The sequence below is a fragment of the Podarcis vaucheri genome (genome assembly GCF_965113315.1).
Source record: "Podarcis vaucheri genome assembly, chromosome: 3".
In the NCBI taxonomy this organism is placed as follows: Eukaryota; Metazoa; Chordata; class Lepidosauria; order Squamata; family Lacertidae; genus Podarcis; species Podarcis vaucheri.
The window spans coordinates 98,165,162-98,180,366 of record NC_138761.1 but is presented as its reverse complement, the minus strand read 5'-3'; the positions used below and the strand labels follow the sequence as shown (position 1 = coordinate 98,180,366).

General features: G+C 45.0%; 2 long non-coding RNA genes across 2 annotated transcripts in view; one reads left to right on the top strand and one right to left on the bottom strand.

Moving 5' to 3' along the window:
- The window catches only part of LOC309528343, a 414,681-nt gene extending 407,228 nt beyond the window's left edge, over positions 1–7,453 (top strand). Inside the window, exon 4 of the long non-coding RNA XR_014217688.1 lies at positions 7,394–7,453. This is a non-coding gene — a long non-coding RNA (uncharacterized lncRNA). The remainder of the gene's footprint in view (positions 1–7,393) is intronic.
- LOC309528344 overlaps positions 1–15,205 on the bottom strand; it is a 1,081,412-nt gene that overhangs the window by 616,545 nt on the left and 449,662 nt on the right. The gene's annotated exons all lie outside the window — the stretch shown is intronic.

The following is a 15,205-nucleotide window of genomic DNA, read 5'->3' as shown; positions in this document are numbered from 1 at the left end:
ATGGAGCAAGTTAGTGACTTTCTTGTGTTTGGTCGTGGTAAAAATTTGTTATTTAAATGACATGACATTTGATCCTCCCTTATCCGGGAGTAATTGCTCCAGTTTAGTGAGCTTTGTGTTATCTACTACACTTTGGGGCAGAGCAGGCAAAGGGGAAGTAGCAGCAAAGCAAGCACACAAATCCTTTTATTTATGTGCGGGATTTGTTTGTGAACTTCCTGCCCCCAAATAAAACGAGGGCACAGCCCTCAAACACCCATGCAGAAGTTGGAAAGTCGCAAGGAACGCTATGATTTTCAATAATGGCCTGCCAACCCCATCATTGCTTTAATGCGTCGTGATAATTAAAAGCTAGCAGTTTTCTCCCTATTGCCACAATCCTTTGCAATCTGAGCATACTTGTCCTGAGACAAGTACAGTTCTGCCTTCCCTACTTCATTCCCAGTTTCCTAGGCAATTATATATTTAATAATACTAATGACGGCGACGACTATGGTGTGCCATATATTTCAGACATCTAAACACACACATGCCAGATCCACCCAAGGGAAATAAATCACATTTTCACAGGCATTTTCCATCAGCATACTGTTCTGTCACTGGCGGTATCTCTGTCACAGCCACAGCCCTCGGTTAGAATTTTGTTAGGCCGGGGGAAACTCCAGCTGACACCTTCCGAAATACAGCTGACACTCTGCATATGCTAATCATCTCTGCGAATGGAAAAACAAAGCCATTGTACTTGACACAGAACGGTTACAAGAGCTTTGGGTAGACAGCTGACGGCCCTGACCAGCCTTGAACCTTAGAAACTTGCCGGGAATTCTTCTGGATCCATTTCGTAAGCTCACAGAAGCTTCTGGCATACTTTTTTTGCTCGAGGCACCAAGCTGCTGCTTGCTAGCAGCCAAAGGTAAATGGCCAAGACAGCTCTCCATCTTATGAGGTTGAATACAGAGGTACCTTGGCTCTCAAATGCCTTGGCTCCTGAACAAATCGGCTCCTGAACGATCAAGACCCGGAAGTCAGTGTTCTGGTTTTCGAACGATTTTCAGAAACCTAATGTCCGGTGCGATTTCTGCGGCTTCCGATTGGCTGCAGGACACTCCTGCAGCCAATCGGAAGCCGTGCCTTGGTTTTTGAACAGTTCCAGGAGTCAAAAGTTTAAATATTTTCAATCACATATTTGTATCCGGAGGGGGGTGTCCTCATTTTATCATCACAACAGTCCTGTAAGGGAAGTGGCCAAAATAAATCTTCCAGTTAGTTTATGGCTGGTAAACTAACTGGAAGTATCTTTTTTTATAATATACTGAAATGCTTAATCTTATAAAGGACAGAGGCAGAAAGAATATTTTTTAAAAAAGAAATAAAGGAAGGAAGAAAAAGGGGAGAAGAGGAAAAGAGATAGAAGAATAAAGAAAAATAAAAAGACTTACTTCCGGTTTTCTGTCCTGCAGCTGTATTGTATCCACTCATTAACATCCAACTGTTCTATCTTCTATAAGCCAGTATTTTTTCAGTCTTCAAATCCCAATGTTACAAGTTCTTTTCTCTATCATGCTTGGATATTATCATAGGCTACTGCCAGACAGAAGCCCCCTTCCTTTCTGTAAACGTGGGAGTACTATGCAATACTTATGGGAATCAGGTTGTGCCACTGGCCAAATCGCCAATACCTCACATCTCCCTGCCCCTATAATGTCTTTGCATTGATAGTGGACTTCTGAAGATGGGGACTTCTATGCAGGTAGGCTTCCTTGGAACCTGGAACCCCAATCAATTCTATTCTATAGGTCTCCTTTCTTCAGAAACACATGCTCAAAATGCAGGCATCATGGATGGGGCTGAGGAGAGATGTGTGACACTGTGGTGGAGCCAACAGTGCAGCTCTGCTTCTCATTAGCCTTGTGGAGTCCCTCCATGTGTCCAAAGCATGAAGGCTCTCTGGAAGCCAGCCAGGGTGCTTCAGTGAGATCAATAACTCTGAAGCCTCATGAGTACTGGATCAGTCTCCAAAATGTTTCCTGGAATGACAGGATTAATGTGATGGCATGGGCCAAAACTACGATCTGAGCAATCCCTTCAATACAGGCAATGGAAACTTAACTCGTTTGCTATGTGTGGACAATGCAAATTAGAGGCTTGCAATAATGGACTCCACCTCCCCAAACATACAGCCACCCCAAATGTGGCTGTATAAATGTAGTATAGACACCGACAACTGGGAAACACTGGCCTGCGAGTGTTCCAATTGGAGAACAGCCTTTACCAAAGGTGTCATGGGCTTTGAAGACACTTGAACTCAGGACAAAAGGGAGAAATGTGCTAAGAGGAAGGCACGCTTGGCAAACCCTGACCCACCCGGAAACCTATGTCCCCATTGTGGAAGGATATGTGGATCCATAACTGGTCTCCACAGTCACTTATGGACTCACTGTTAAAACCATGTTCATGGAAGACAATCTTACTCAGCTACGAGTGGTTGCCAAAGAAGAAAGAAGACAACCAGATATTGTAATTTACAAAAAGACATCTAGAGACAATTCACAAACCAAACTTGTGTGTTGCAAATATGAATTGACCGATAGAATGTGCTCACAATATGGAGGGGGGGCAGTGTTGCTACCTGTGAGCATTCCACAGAATAATTTGTGCTACCTCTAGAAAGTGGTATGGTTTCATACTTATTGCATTGGATAAGCTGCAATAGCATATAACCAGTACCTGAAATAAGGTCCAGACAAGAAGTGAAATAAGTGGTGCCCATTTGATTCAAACAGTTGCGATGCATCTTAATTAGGAATGCCCCTAAAATTACCTCTGTGCAATTCATTACTCATAAGTTTCAGCATCTATAAGTGCTATTTCCCACTCACCCTTCTGCTCCCAGCTACCACTTATTTATCACATTTTGTGGACTGCCAGGTTTTTCTAGCTACAGATGGAGCTGCAGACCTGAATCTCTAGAAGATGCGGAAATCTGAGGTGAAATATGTGAATCCTGGTCTGAACTTCATGAGTCATGAATCATTAAAGTCTGAGTCATTAAGTTCAGTTGAGGATAAAAGGAAGGCCTCAGATTACCTCCAGAACTCAAAATCTGAATTCATCTGGAGTTTTACAAGAATATAAAACCTCCCATTTCCCCTAAAAGCTCAGCATTTCAAGGAGATGGGATAGAGGGAATACTGCCAGAATGTGCATACATTTGTCAGCTGATAGACAAGGAGACCTATATGCTTTGTTCCTTGAATTACGGAATGAAGGTGGAAGCAACGGTAAATTCACAACAAACGTTTTATTGGGGTTTAATACAAGAGACCTCCATCTTGGATGACCATTCCAGATTGACCTTTCTGCAACTGACCCCACCCTTTCACTCCTTGTTTCTTCTGATCCATTTCTCGGTGGATCCTTGTTCCCACACACTTTCGACAAAGTTCTGCCTTTTTCAATCCTGTTTACCACAATGGGAGAGAAGTAAGTGCATTCTGGGTAGATCAACTCAGGACACTTCCCCTTATGCCAGATCGGAGGGCGGGATTAAGAAGGTAGCCCCTCTGCCCAGGTCTCTCAACTAAGCACCATGCCTTCAGTATCGACCTCTGTCTTCTATCCGCCAAATGTGCAGACAGGTCCACTGGTGGAATCCCCACCATAGGCCTATTTAAGGGAGTGATCTAACCGAACAACATTTACCAAAAGTGCATAGATTAGGGGAAAGTGTGCATGAAAACGAATTAATGCATGAAAATACAAACATTAGGCAGATTTGCTTGGGGGGGGGAAATGTTCTCAGTTGAAACAAAGAGGGTGAAATCGCTACAGAAATAAAATCGGAAGAATGAGAACTGAAATGAACACATCGGTCCATCCCTATGCCCAGCTGTACCTGGAAATGCCAAGCCTTGAGACTTTCTGTCTGCAAAGTAGCTGCACCACCACTGAGCCACAGCCCTTCCCAATCTTTGGTAGGCTTCAGAAAGGCCATTCGTATGTCCATATTTATGGATGTATTTGGACAGTAATTGGGGGTGGGGAGCAGTGGTGCCAGTATAGTTAATGTTGTGTAGGCATGTGCAAGAGATGCGGGTGGCGCTGTGGGTTAAACCACAGAGCCTAGGACTTGCCAATCAGAAGGTTGGCGGTTCTAATCCCCACAACGAGGTGAGCTCCCGTTGCTCGGTCCCTGCTCCTGCCAACTAATAATAATAATAATAATAATAATAATTTATTTGTACCCCGCCCATCTGGGTGGGTTTCCCCAGCCACTCTGGGCGGCTTCCACAGAGACCAAAAATACACTAAAATGTCACACATTAAAAACTTCCTTGAACAGGGCTGCCTTCAGATGTCTTCTGAATGTCAGGTTTATTGCTTTGGCATCTGATGGGAGGGTGTTCCACAGGCCGGGCGCCACTACTGAGAAGGCCCTCTGCCTGGTTCCCTGTAGCTTTCCTTCTCACAATGAGGAAACCACGAGAAGGCCCTCGGCGCTGGATCTCAGCGTCCAGGCAGAACGATGGGGGTGGAGACGCTCCTTTAGGTATACTGGGCCGAGGCCGTTTAGGGCTTTAAAGGTCAACACCAGCACTTTGAATTGTGCTCGGAAACATACTGGGAGCTTTCAAGACCAGTGTTATGTGGTCTCAGTGGCCGCCCCCAGTCACCAGTCTAGCTGCTGCATTCTGCATTTCGAACCTAACAGTTCAAAAGCACGTCAAAGTGCAAGTAGATAAATAGGTAACACTCCAGCGGGAAGGTAAACAGCATTTCCATGCGCTGCTCTGGTTCGCCAGAAGCAGCTTGGTCATGCTGGCCACGTGACCCGGAAGCTGTACGCCGGCTCCCTCGGCCAATAAAGCGAGATGAGCGCCGCAGCCCCAGAGTTGGCCACGACTGGACCTAATGGTCAGGGGTCCCTTTACCTTAGGCATGTGGAATTGCACAGGAAAGGACTGTTCTATTTGAAATTCAGCTGCAAATTCACACTTTAAAGCTTACAAAAGCTATTTCCCAGCTTGTTGATAAAACCAATATGGAAACTTTTTTGCTTTGTTTTGATGGAGATTTACAGCAGCCACACTAAATGCAGATTTAGACAGTGCTTCGCGAGGTGAGACCTGGCTTAGACTGCAGTGAGCAGAATATTCCAAAACACTTTGTGTAACTTCAAATATCAATAGTAAACAATAAAAGAAGGAATGAGGACTCTAATAAATTCAGTGAAAATGTTAGAATTCATTAGTCATAAAAGTAGCATCTTGCCAACAGGAAGGATAAAATTATTATCTAGTTGTGAAGGTTGTAGAGAATTAAGTAGCAAGCAGCCATGAGTCCCTCCCCATTGCAGCATTTAGCGTTTGTTTGTTGTCCATTTTCAACATTTTAAACCTTCCTTTAGGAATATTGAACATGGCAGACACATGTTCAGAACTATAAGCAATAAACCAAAATGTTAAAGTTCATCAATTGCACTTAAAATGTATTAGAAAATTCAAATTCAAACAACAGCAATCAGAATCCTGTTTTTTTTAAAAAAAACTCATACAGAAAAATGTTTGCAAAAAAGATAAGTCTTGGCTGCCTGCCGAAAATTGGCAAAGTACTGGATGTACTTCCTTTGGTAGAGCATTGCAGCATTTTGGTGTCACCCCCAGAAAAGCCCTCTTTCTCATGTACACCTGCCCTAGTTCAGATGCTAATGGGATCTGAAGCAGGGTTTCCGAAGAAGACTTCAGGGTAAAGGGTAAAGATCACATGGTTGGAGGTGATCCTGAACATACTTCAACTCTAAACTGTTGCTCAAAAACTGTGCTTTGAAAAGAGCCCAGAAACGAATAGCATTTTTATTTTTAAACAAATATCAGAACTAAGAGGGTTTTTTTTTGAATGGGGTACAAAGATCAGTACTGCACCTGTGATCCCAAACCCACAGAAAATGGTTAAAGCTCCATTATGCTGTTTTCTCACACATCACAATATAAAACTCACTCATCCTGTGAGTTTGTGATACTGATTTTAAGACACACACACGTGTGTGTGTGTGTGTGTGTGTCCAGGAGAGGAAAAACTCTGATCCTAAAAGACTATGCTGTCTTACAGGATATATTTGGGAGAAGAAACAGCTAAGGAGTAAACCCTACACAAATCCAGAGTGGAGTCCCTAGGTGCTAACATGAATAAAATATGGGAGGGGCAGTTAAGCCCCACTTCACATAATCAGTCACGGGGTATGGTGTGCACACATCATTTGAATGGCTATGCCCATGAACATTGGGGGGCCTACCTTGGCCCCTAGGAGGTGGCTTCAGTGGGCAGTTGACTGGTGCCCTGTATGCCTCCTTCCATCAATTCCTGTGGCCATGCATATTGCTCTGCTTTCCTTTGGACCACATAAGTGAGGCTGAGAGGGGGGTCTTGTCTGGGCAGCCCAGGACCTCCATACACACAATGCCCCGGCTTGCGCCGCAGGGAGGCCACTTCTGTGCTGCTAACACAGCGATTTGACTTCATCCCTGGAGGCCCAACCCTCTGTCTCTCAAGACAGAAGATGCCAACAACAATAATATGATAACAACTGAATGAAACCACTTGCTGTGGTGAAGGAAAACCTAAAGAAGGAAACTTAAATAAGGTATGAAGGAAGGTTTAACTAATTCTGCAGATGTTTAAGGAAGGCCCTTATAAAAAAAAACCTCCCATCTCCTTCCAATCCAGTATATTTCAACAGAAGGCTCTTAGTGCTCAACCATCTTTTTGGAAACAAGAAAGGAGAATGAGAAGCATCTGAGCTGGGTTGTAATTTGAACTCTTTGATGGCACAGCAGAAGTATCTGCCCTTCCCTCGTTTTATGGGCCTCTCTAGGTTCACTCTTTGGCATGACATAACATGTCACATAGCTACAACTCGTAGTGCAGGGCTGATGCTGTTGTGCGGTAAGAACTGGCATGCAGAGGAAAGGTTTGACCACATATCTCCATTTAACACTTGCTAAAATGGAGGCGTTCATCTAGATTCAGAAAGGGCTAGCCCAAAATGTTAATAAGTCGAGAAATAGCAAATGGCACCTTCATTCCTTGATAAGCAAAAGTAAAAGCAACTTGGTACGAGCCCTCAGAATTCAGCTTGAACATTCCGCCTGTCCTTTTTGTTACAGCCATAGTCTAACAAAATGTGGTTATTATTTTGTCAAGAAAAATATTTTGTGGGTATAGGAATATTTCTTGCTGGACAACTCCAACATTTGTGCTTCCAGAAAGTGGTCATTTGAAGAGGAGGTGAAACAAGCAGGGAAGCTACTCATGCATCGCCAAAAAGAAGGAGAGGAAGAGATGCAGAAATCTGGATAAAATTCGCACAAATTTACATTCTGTAATATCTGTTTAGTGACAGGTTCAGGGGACCCTGGTACTTCTCTCATCGCTAGCTGGCTTGCCAGCTCCAGCCCCTTTTGGACAAAGATGATGGTACTCCATACTCTGGGAACTTCCAGACTGGATTGTTGCAAAGTGCTCTGTGTGGGGCTGCCCTTGAAGATGATTCAGAAACCGCCATCAGTCCAAAATGCAGTAACCAAATTACTGGCTGAGGTTACCTTTAGATTTCACATAACCCCTGTTAAAATAAAATACAAAAGCTACACCTGTTGCCAGTTCATTTCCATGTCCAGTTTAAGGTGCTCATGTTTAAAGCCCTAAATGACTGGATTGCAAATATATGAAAGATGACCTCCTTCCCTACACACCCTCTTGCAGGGCCGGCCCACCCAGTGGCGTAGCAGGGGGGCGGGTCGGCCGCACCGGGCGCAACATCTGGGGGTTAGGGTTAGGGGGTGCAAATCCACGGGTTAGGGGGCGCAAATCCACGGGTTAGGGGGCGCAAATTACTTGCCTTGCCCTGGGAGCTGACAACCCACGCTACGCCACTGGGCCCACCCATAAGGAAATGTGAAGCAACCGCCTCTGGTAGTAGGATCGGCTGCTACAGCGGATCCTGATGTACATCTTGATTCCCCTGCCCTTGTCCCTGATGTCGATCTTCACTCCCCCTTCTTCCTTGGTGGGGAGGGGAGGCACCACTTTGTGGTATGCCTCAGGTGTCAAAATGTCTTGGGCTGGCTCTGCCCTCTTGGGTGCTAAGATCAGTGGAGGGGGCCCTCTTGGTTGTTCCACCACTCTCAGAAGCTCAGGAGAGGGCATTTTCCAAGGCAGCCCCTATTTTGTGGAAGTCCCTCCCCAAAGAGATGGGTCTTGCACCTTCGTTACACAGCTTTCAGCAGCTGCTGAAGACACACCTAGTCACCCTGGCTTTTGACAACTGAGACGTATATATCTTTTTAGACAGCCGCTTTGGCACCTCACAAGGCCTTCCACCTCCCAATGTTTACCCCCCAGTGCCTGTGTGTGTGTGTGTGTGTGAGAGAGAGAGAGAGAGAGAGAGAGAGTGCTTGTTGGAATGTTGCCTGCTTTCATTCAGCCCAGACACTGAGATCCAGCGGTGAGGGCCTTCTGGCGGTTCCCTCATTTTGAGAAGTGGTTACAGGGAACCAGACAGAGGGCCTCCTCGGTAGTGGCACCCACCCTGTGGAAAGCCCTCCCATCAGATGTCAAGGAAATAAGCAGCTATCCTATTTTTTAAAGACATCTGAAGGGAGCCCTGTTTAGGGACGTTTTTAATATTTAATGCTGTATTGTTTTTAACACTTGATTGGGAGCTTCCCATAGTGGCTGGGGAAACTCAGCAAAATGGGTGGGGTATTAATAATAATAATAATAATAATAATAATAATCTGTTTTATTGGGGGTCATTTGGAGGGAGGGGCTTTCTGGTCTCTCTCTCTGTGTGTTCTGTGTATTACTAGTTAAATGGGTATTTTGTGCTGCCCATGACGGTTCCTTAGATTTTTCAGATGTGTCCTTACCCCCCCCACCCCCACAAAGAAAGCTTGGGGGATCCCCTGCTGCAGGCATTGCAGAAATGGCAGCTGTAAGACAATGCACCCATGCTAAATAAAGAGGCACAGCTGGGACACACACACACAGCTGACATAGCATGTCCTGACACTTCCTTCCAAAAGGAATGAGGTGGGGAGGTTGTGGGCTGGGGAGAGAGCGGAAAACGACTGCATTCCTAGCCTATAACTAAAAGGCAGGGCACTATTCCTGGAAAACAACAACAACCACCAAACAAGGGGAGGTACATCGATCCTGCTCCTCTGCCTCAGCCTTGTATCTAAATAACCAATTCTTCCGGAGGAGAGCAATCTCTCGCAAAGGCCCACGCAGCTACAACTGTGTGGTGTCATTCTTAATCATGCCTTATGGGCACTCGGTTTATATATCTAGGGAGGGGCGAAGCGGACTGCTTTGGAGACAGCTAATGGAAAGATTCTGCCTCAAGGGAACAGAGCGCACACCTGCTGCTCCCACCTGCACTTCTGGCTGGTAGACAAAGGTAGTGAGGAGAGTGGAGCGGAGTGGGGACAGAGCAATGCTGCTAAGCCAGCCTATCTCAGACTTGCTGCTCCAGAAAGACGGGAGATTAGCAGGAGGAAAGTGTGCTTTTGCGTTTCTGGGAGTGCAGGGGCGCCAGTGATGTGCATGTTTTCAGGAAAGCGAGAGAGAAAGAAATTGAGAAATTCATATGAAAGTTGGTGTTTCCTACAGTAAGGGTAAGAGCAGGAGAGAGACAGAGCTGGAACATGGGCGAAGGGAACACAAGCAATTTATCCAACACAATCCTAAACTTCTTAAATCCCTCTGGGTTTAATGAGCTTTCTCTCCCCATCTCCTCAATGTGTTTAGGATTTGCAGCCTGATTTGCTTTATTGATAACAACGAGACCTAAGGTTTTCCAAATGGTGAGTTTTGTGACATAACTTGGATTGTGAAAAGGGAGCTACGATACTATGAGACCTTGAATTGTGCAGGACCAGCAACCTGCCAGTCAATGCAAATTACATCCAGGAAATTTAAATGTGAAACTATAGCTCAGTTGGTCATGGGTTTGAGCCCCATGTTGGGCAAAAGATTTCTGCATTACAAGGGTTTGGACTAGATTCTTGTGGTCCCTTCCAACTCTACAATTCTATGATCCCATCTCTAAAAATATATATAAAAAATCCAAATCATTTTGCAAGCTTCACAGCTACACAAGGTAGGTCGCTATTATTATTTCCAGTTCAGAGATGGGAAAAGGTGTCTGAGAGATTTTGATTTAGGGAAGAAAAAGTCCTCTCCAGAGAGGGCATCTAAGCACAGCTCTCTCCTAGACTGAATCCAACTGACTATCTCTAAATTATGTTGGGAAAGTGTTTTTGTACTGAGAAGGTGTCACAGCACAGCATAAATTTCTATATCTATCTCCAGGTGTGATAGCACATGTGAGCTTAGGGAATCACAGATTTTAACTTCATGGAAACTTTTGTGGTGCTTGCATGTGTTTGTGTGTTTAGAGTTTTGCATGCAAGCAGTGATGAAAAATTAATGGACTATAAATAAATGAAATGGCGGAAAGCGTGTCATTTAGCTCTCACTTAACATAAATCACGTTGCTTTCATCTGAAATGTATAAAGCACATGCTTACAGACCCATCCTAAGCGTAGGAGTGGGCCAGCCTAAGCCTGGCCGGGGTGGGGGGAGCCTTTAAAATAAGAGTTTGACTTACACTGCCCTTTTTCACTATATAAGTTCCACCAGGATGCCATGTGACCAAGCTGAACAGAGTTAGGATCCAGCATGAGCTCCCCCACCCAATCCTGCCCCTCCCTTTCCCTCCCCACAAAATACCATTTTTAAAGGGCTTATACTACCATTGGAGGGACGCGGGTGGTGCTGTGGGTTAAACCACAGAGCCTAGGACTTGCTGATCAGAAGGCTGGCGGTTCGAATCCCCACAACGGGGTGAGCTCCCATTGCTCGGTCCTTGCTCCTGCCAACCTAGCAGTTTGAAAGCAAGTCAAAGTGCAAGTAGATAAATAGGTACCACTCCAGCGGGAAAGTAAACAGCGTTTCCATGTGCTGCTCAGGTTCACCAGAAGCAGCTTAGTCATGCTGACCACATGACCCAGAAACCGTATGCCGGCTCCCTCAGCCTATAGAGCGAGATGAGCACTGCAACCCCAGAGTCGGTCACGACTGGACCTAATAGTCAGGGGTCCCTTTACCTTTACTACCATTAAGATCTGCTATCTTTGGCTTAGTTGGCTGAGCATTGGCTGAGCCAGAAAGAAGGAGTCGCCTCAGCATATCTCTGACTGAGCTGGGATGCTGGGCTTGCACCAGCAGTGCCAGGAATCATCCCGCTGAGCTGGCGATCCATTAGATCCTAACTTGTTCATCCCATCAGATCTTGTGTTTGAACTGTGTCTGGGTTATGCTTGGTGTGTGTCTCGATATCATTCTCTAAATTTAGAATGGTGGACTTTTCTGATCTTGGAGTGACAATCTGTGAGAATGTAACAGCAGTCACCTTTTCTCTCACTTTTACAGGTATTTAAACTAATTTGTTTCCCATTTCAGTTTGTTTTTCTTCTTAAAGTCAAAGATACCAAAAGAAAAAAAGAAAAAAAGATTATGTCTCTGAAAGACAAGACAGACCTATGTTATCGTCCAGATATGTGATATGCACGTATAATATCTGTCTACAGTGGTACCTCGGGTTACATACGCTTCAGGTTACAGACTCCGCTAACCCAGAAATAGTGCTTCAGGTTAAGAACTTTGTTTCAGGATGAGAACAGAAATCGTGCCCCGGTGGCGCGGTGGCAGCAGGAGGCCCCATTAGCTAAAATGGTGCTTCAGGTTAAGAACAGTTGCAGGTTAAGAACAGACCTCCGGAACGAATTAAGTACTTAACCCGAGGTACCACTGTATTCTATTCCAATATTACCTTTGGAACAGATGCTATAGCCAAAAAAAAGAGGCAGTAGCATGAAAATGAGTTCATGGGCTATTATTAGTTTTAGTATAAACAGCATCAAAATGGGCTCTGAAAGTGAAACAATTATTCTGAGCTGCTTGATTGGCTATGAAATGTTAATTCTTCTTAAGCCGTGGAGCAAAAATGACTTACGAGGATAAATCTGTCAGACCCTCAGTCTGTAGTTTGTGCCTTGGTGGAGACTTGGCAGGGAAAGTAAATTATGGTTCACCAAATATTAGAGTTTATGTTTTTCTTTTCAATTTCTTTTTGTTTTTTTGTTTTTAGTGCCTTGTGGTTTCCCTCCCTCCCGCCCCCCCCCTGAAATGCAGTGAAACAGAAGACTATTTCAAGCACTCTGTTCATTACAAATTGGGTCCATGTAACACATGTACAGCTTTATGTTCCCTATGAATTCCGATGCCAGCTTTTACGAAGAGGTTTATAATGGAGGAACTCCTCGAAAGGATTCTAGCTGCGTTCTAATCCACCTTGGGTAGAGGAGAAGAATTTGGTGGCAAGTTGCAGCGCACTCCTAGCCACATTTACTCAGAAGCAGGCCCTATTGAATTCAGTGAGCCTTAGGTAAGTGGGGTTAGGATTGCAGCCACAATCAGTAAGTCCTAGTAGTACAGAGATGTGGGCGGCACTGTGGTCTCTTGGGCTTGCTGATTGGAAGGTCAGAGGTTCAAATCCCCGCAACATGGTGAGCTCCCTTTGCTCTGTCCCAGCTCCTGCCAACCCAGCAGTTCGAAAGTTCGCCAGTGTAAGATAAATAGGAACTGCTATGGCAGAAAGGTAAACTGTGTTTCTTCTGTGCCCTCTGGTTTCCGTCACAGTGTTCTGCTGCACCAGAAGCAGTTTAGTCATGCTGGCCACATGACCCAGAAAGCTGTATGTGGACAAACGCCAGCTCCCTCGGCCTGAAAGCGAGATGAGCACCACTCCCCATAGTCACCTTTAACTGGACTTAACCGTCCAGGGATCCTTTACCTTTTTACAGTGCTCTTACAGCCCAATCCTACATATACACACTCAGCATTAAGACCTAGTAAGTTACTTTTAAAAAACCCCCAACAACAACCACATTTCTTTCTTCTTCTCCCTCCTCCAAGGACCTTGGGACCTCAGTGACTCTCTGGGCACTTCCAGCCTGTCAAAGTGAACCTGTGACACAATGGGTTAATGTGGTTGACTGTTAACCAGAAAGTTGGTGGTTCAAGCCCATCCAGGGACAACTGTGGGCAGGATTCCTGCATTGTAAGGGTTTGGATTAGATGGCCCTGGGGTCCCTTCATAGAATCCATGATCTATGATTTCTATGATTATTTATGGGTCGGATACAGACACATCCTGCCAAATCCAGGTTTCAAAATTATAGTGGATTGGAAGGTGTTACGTACTGAGCTGAATCCTAGAACAATTGGATCCACAATGCAGCAGTCTGATTGGTCAGCAGGAGCCACCCATTCCAGCTCCAGATGGAAGTGAATCAGCGACCTGATTGGCCTGCAGGAGCAGCTAGTCAGGCTTCTGGATGAAGTGAATCTGCAACCTGATTGGCCTACAGGAGCAGCCTGGAATTAGCCAATCATTTGGGGCCCATTGTGTAAATAATGTATATACAGTGGTACCTCGGGTTACATATGCTTCAGGTTGCATACGCTTCAGGTTACAGACTCCGCTAACCCAGAAATAGTGCTTCGGGTTAAGAACTTTGCTTCAGGATGAGAACAGAAATTGTGCTCCAGCGGCACAGTGGCAGCAGGAGCCCTATTAGCTAAAGTGGTGCTTCAGGTTAAGAACAGTTTCAGGTTAAGAACGGACCTCCGGAATGAATTAAGTACTTAACCTGAGGTACCACTGTACTGGAAGGAAAGAATACACAGGAAGGCATATACTACTGCTAGACGTTTTGGGGAAAGTTTCATTCATTGCTACTACGAACTGAATAAAGAGCATGAAATTCACACTCAACCGAGTATATTTCAGAAGGTCTCACGTTTTCCCCAAAGACTGGACTTTTTGCAATAAGGAAAGTTATGAAGAAATGCACTGGAAGGTGTGGCGTTTACCATTTGCTTTGACACAGCAGTCAACATCCTCACAAACACATCAGAGAAACAGCTCATCAAATAGCCAACATTGCCTGTTGTTGTTGTTGTTGTTTAGTCCTTTAGTCATGTCCGACTCTTCATGACCCCATGGACCAGAGCACGCCAGGCATTCCTGTCTTCCACTACCTCCCGCAGTTTGGTCAGACTCATGCTGGTAGCTTCGAGAACACTGTCCAACCACCTCGTCCTCTGTCATCCCCTTCTCCTTGTGCCCTCCATCTTTCCCAACATCAGGGTCTTTTCCAGGGAGTCTTCTCTTCTCATGACTTGGCCGAAGTATTGGAGTCTCAGCTTCATGATCTGTCCTTCCAGTGAGCACTCAGGAAGGTGGATCTTGCATTTGTTTTTGGCAAACCAACCTTCAGTAAGTATCCTTGCTATGAACCAGCCCTGTTGGAAGAGATCTTTTGTTGCCTGGATGTTTGAAGATTGACTATTGGATATAGATGTGATGTCTGGCACATGGTGGTGTTTTATCATGCTTATTGTTCATTTGATATGTTGTGAGTCACTCTTGGGGCACAATTTTGTGGAAAAGTGGCATACAAATGAGCAGATGATGATGAATAAAACTGTTCATTTGAAGAAGATGGGGGGAACCAGGCGCATGCAACAATATGATGTCTGCTGTCTACTGAAATCATCCCAAGCCACTTCAAATTCAAGCAGGACAATTGTCATACTTGGTATTAAACATTTTCAGTCATCAGACTGTGCTCTCTCACTTGATAGTTTCCAACATGTTCTCCCTTTTCCTCAGACAACAGGCATTTTCTTCCCTCCTCCCTCACATTTCACCCAGTTTCTGTCTTCATGAAATGGCTTCTCAGGACTCTAGGAATCAATTCACACACACACAGCTTTATTGCGGTCCATTTACTTTAGGACTCTCTCCGAATAACATCTTATGTTGAGGCTTGGTCAATCAAGGCAAAATCCAGTTCCCACCAAACGCCAACCAACCCATCAGTGTGTAATGCTTCATATATTCTAGATGTTTCCCAAACTTGGGTTCCCAGCTGTTTTTGGACGACAATTCCCATCACCCCTGACCACTGGTCTTGCCATCTAGGGATGGTGGGAGTTGTAGCCCAAAAACAGTTGGAGACCCAAGTTTGGGAAACACTGTTCTAGATTATGATTCATCCCAAAGGATACTTG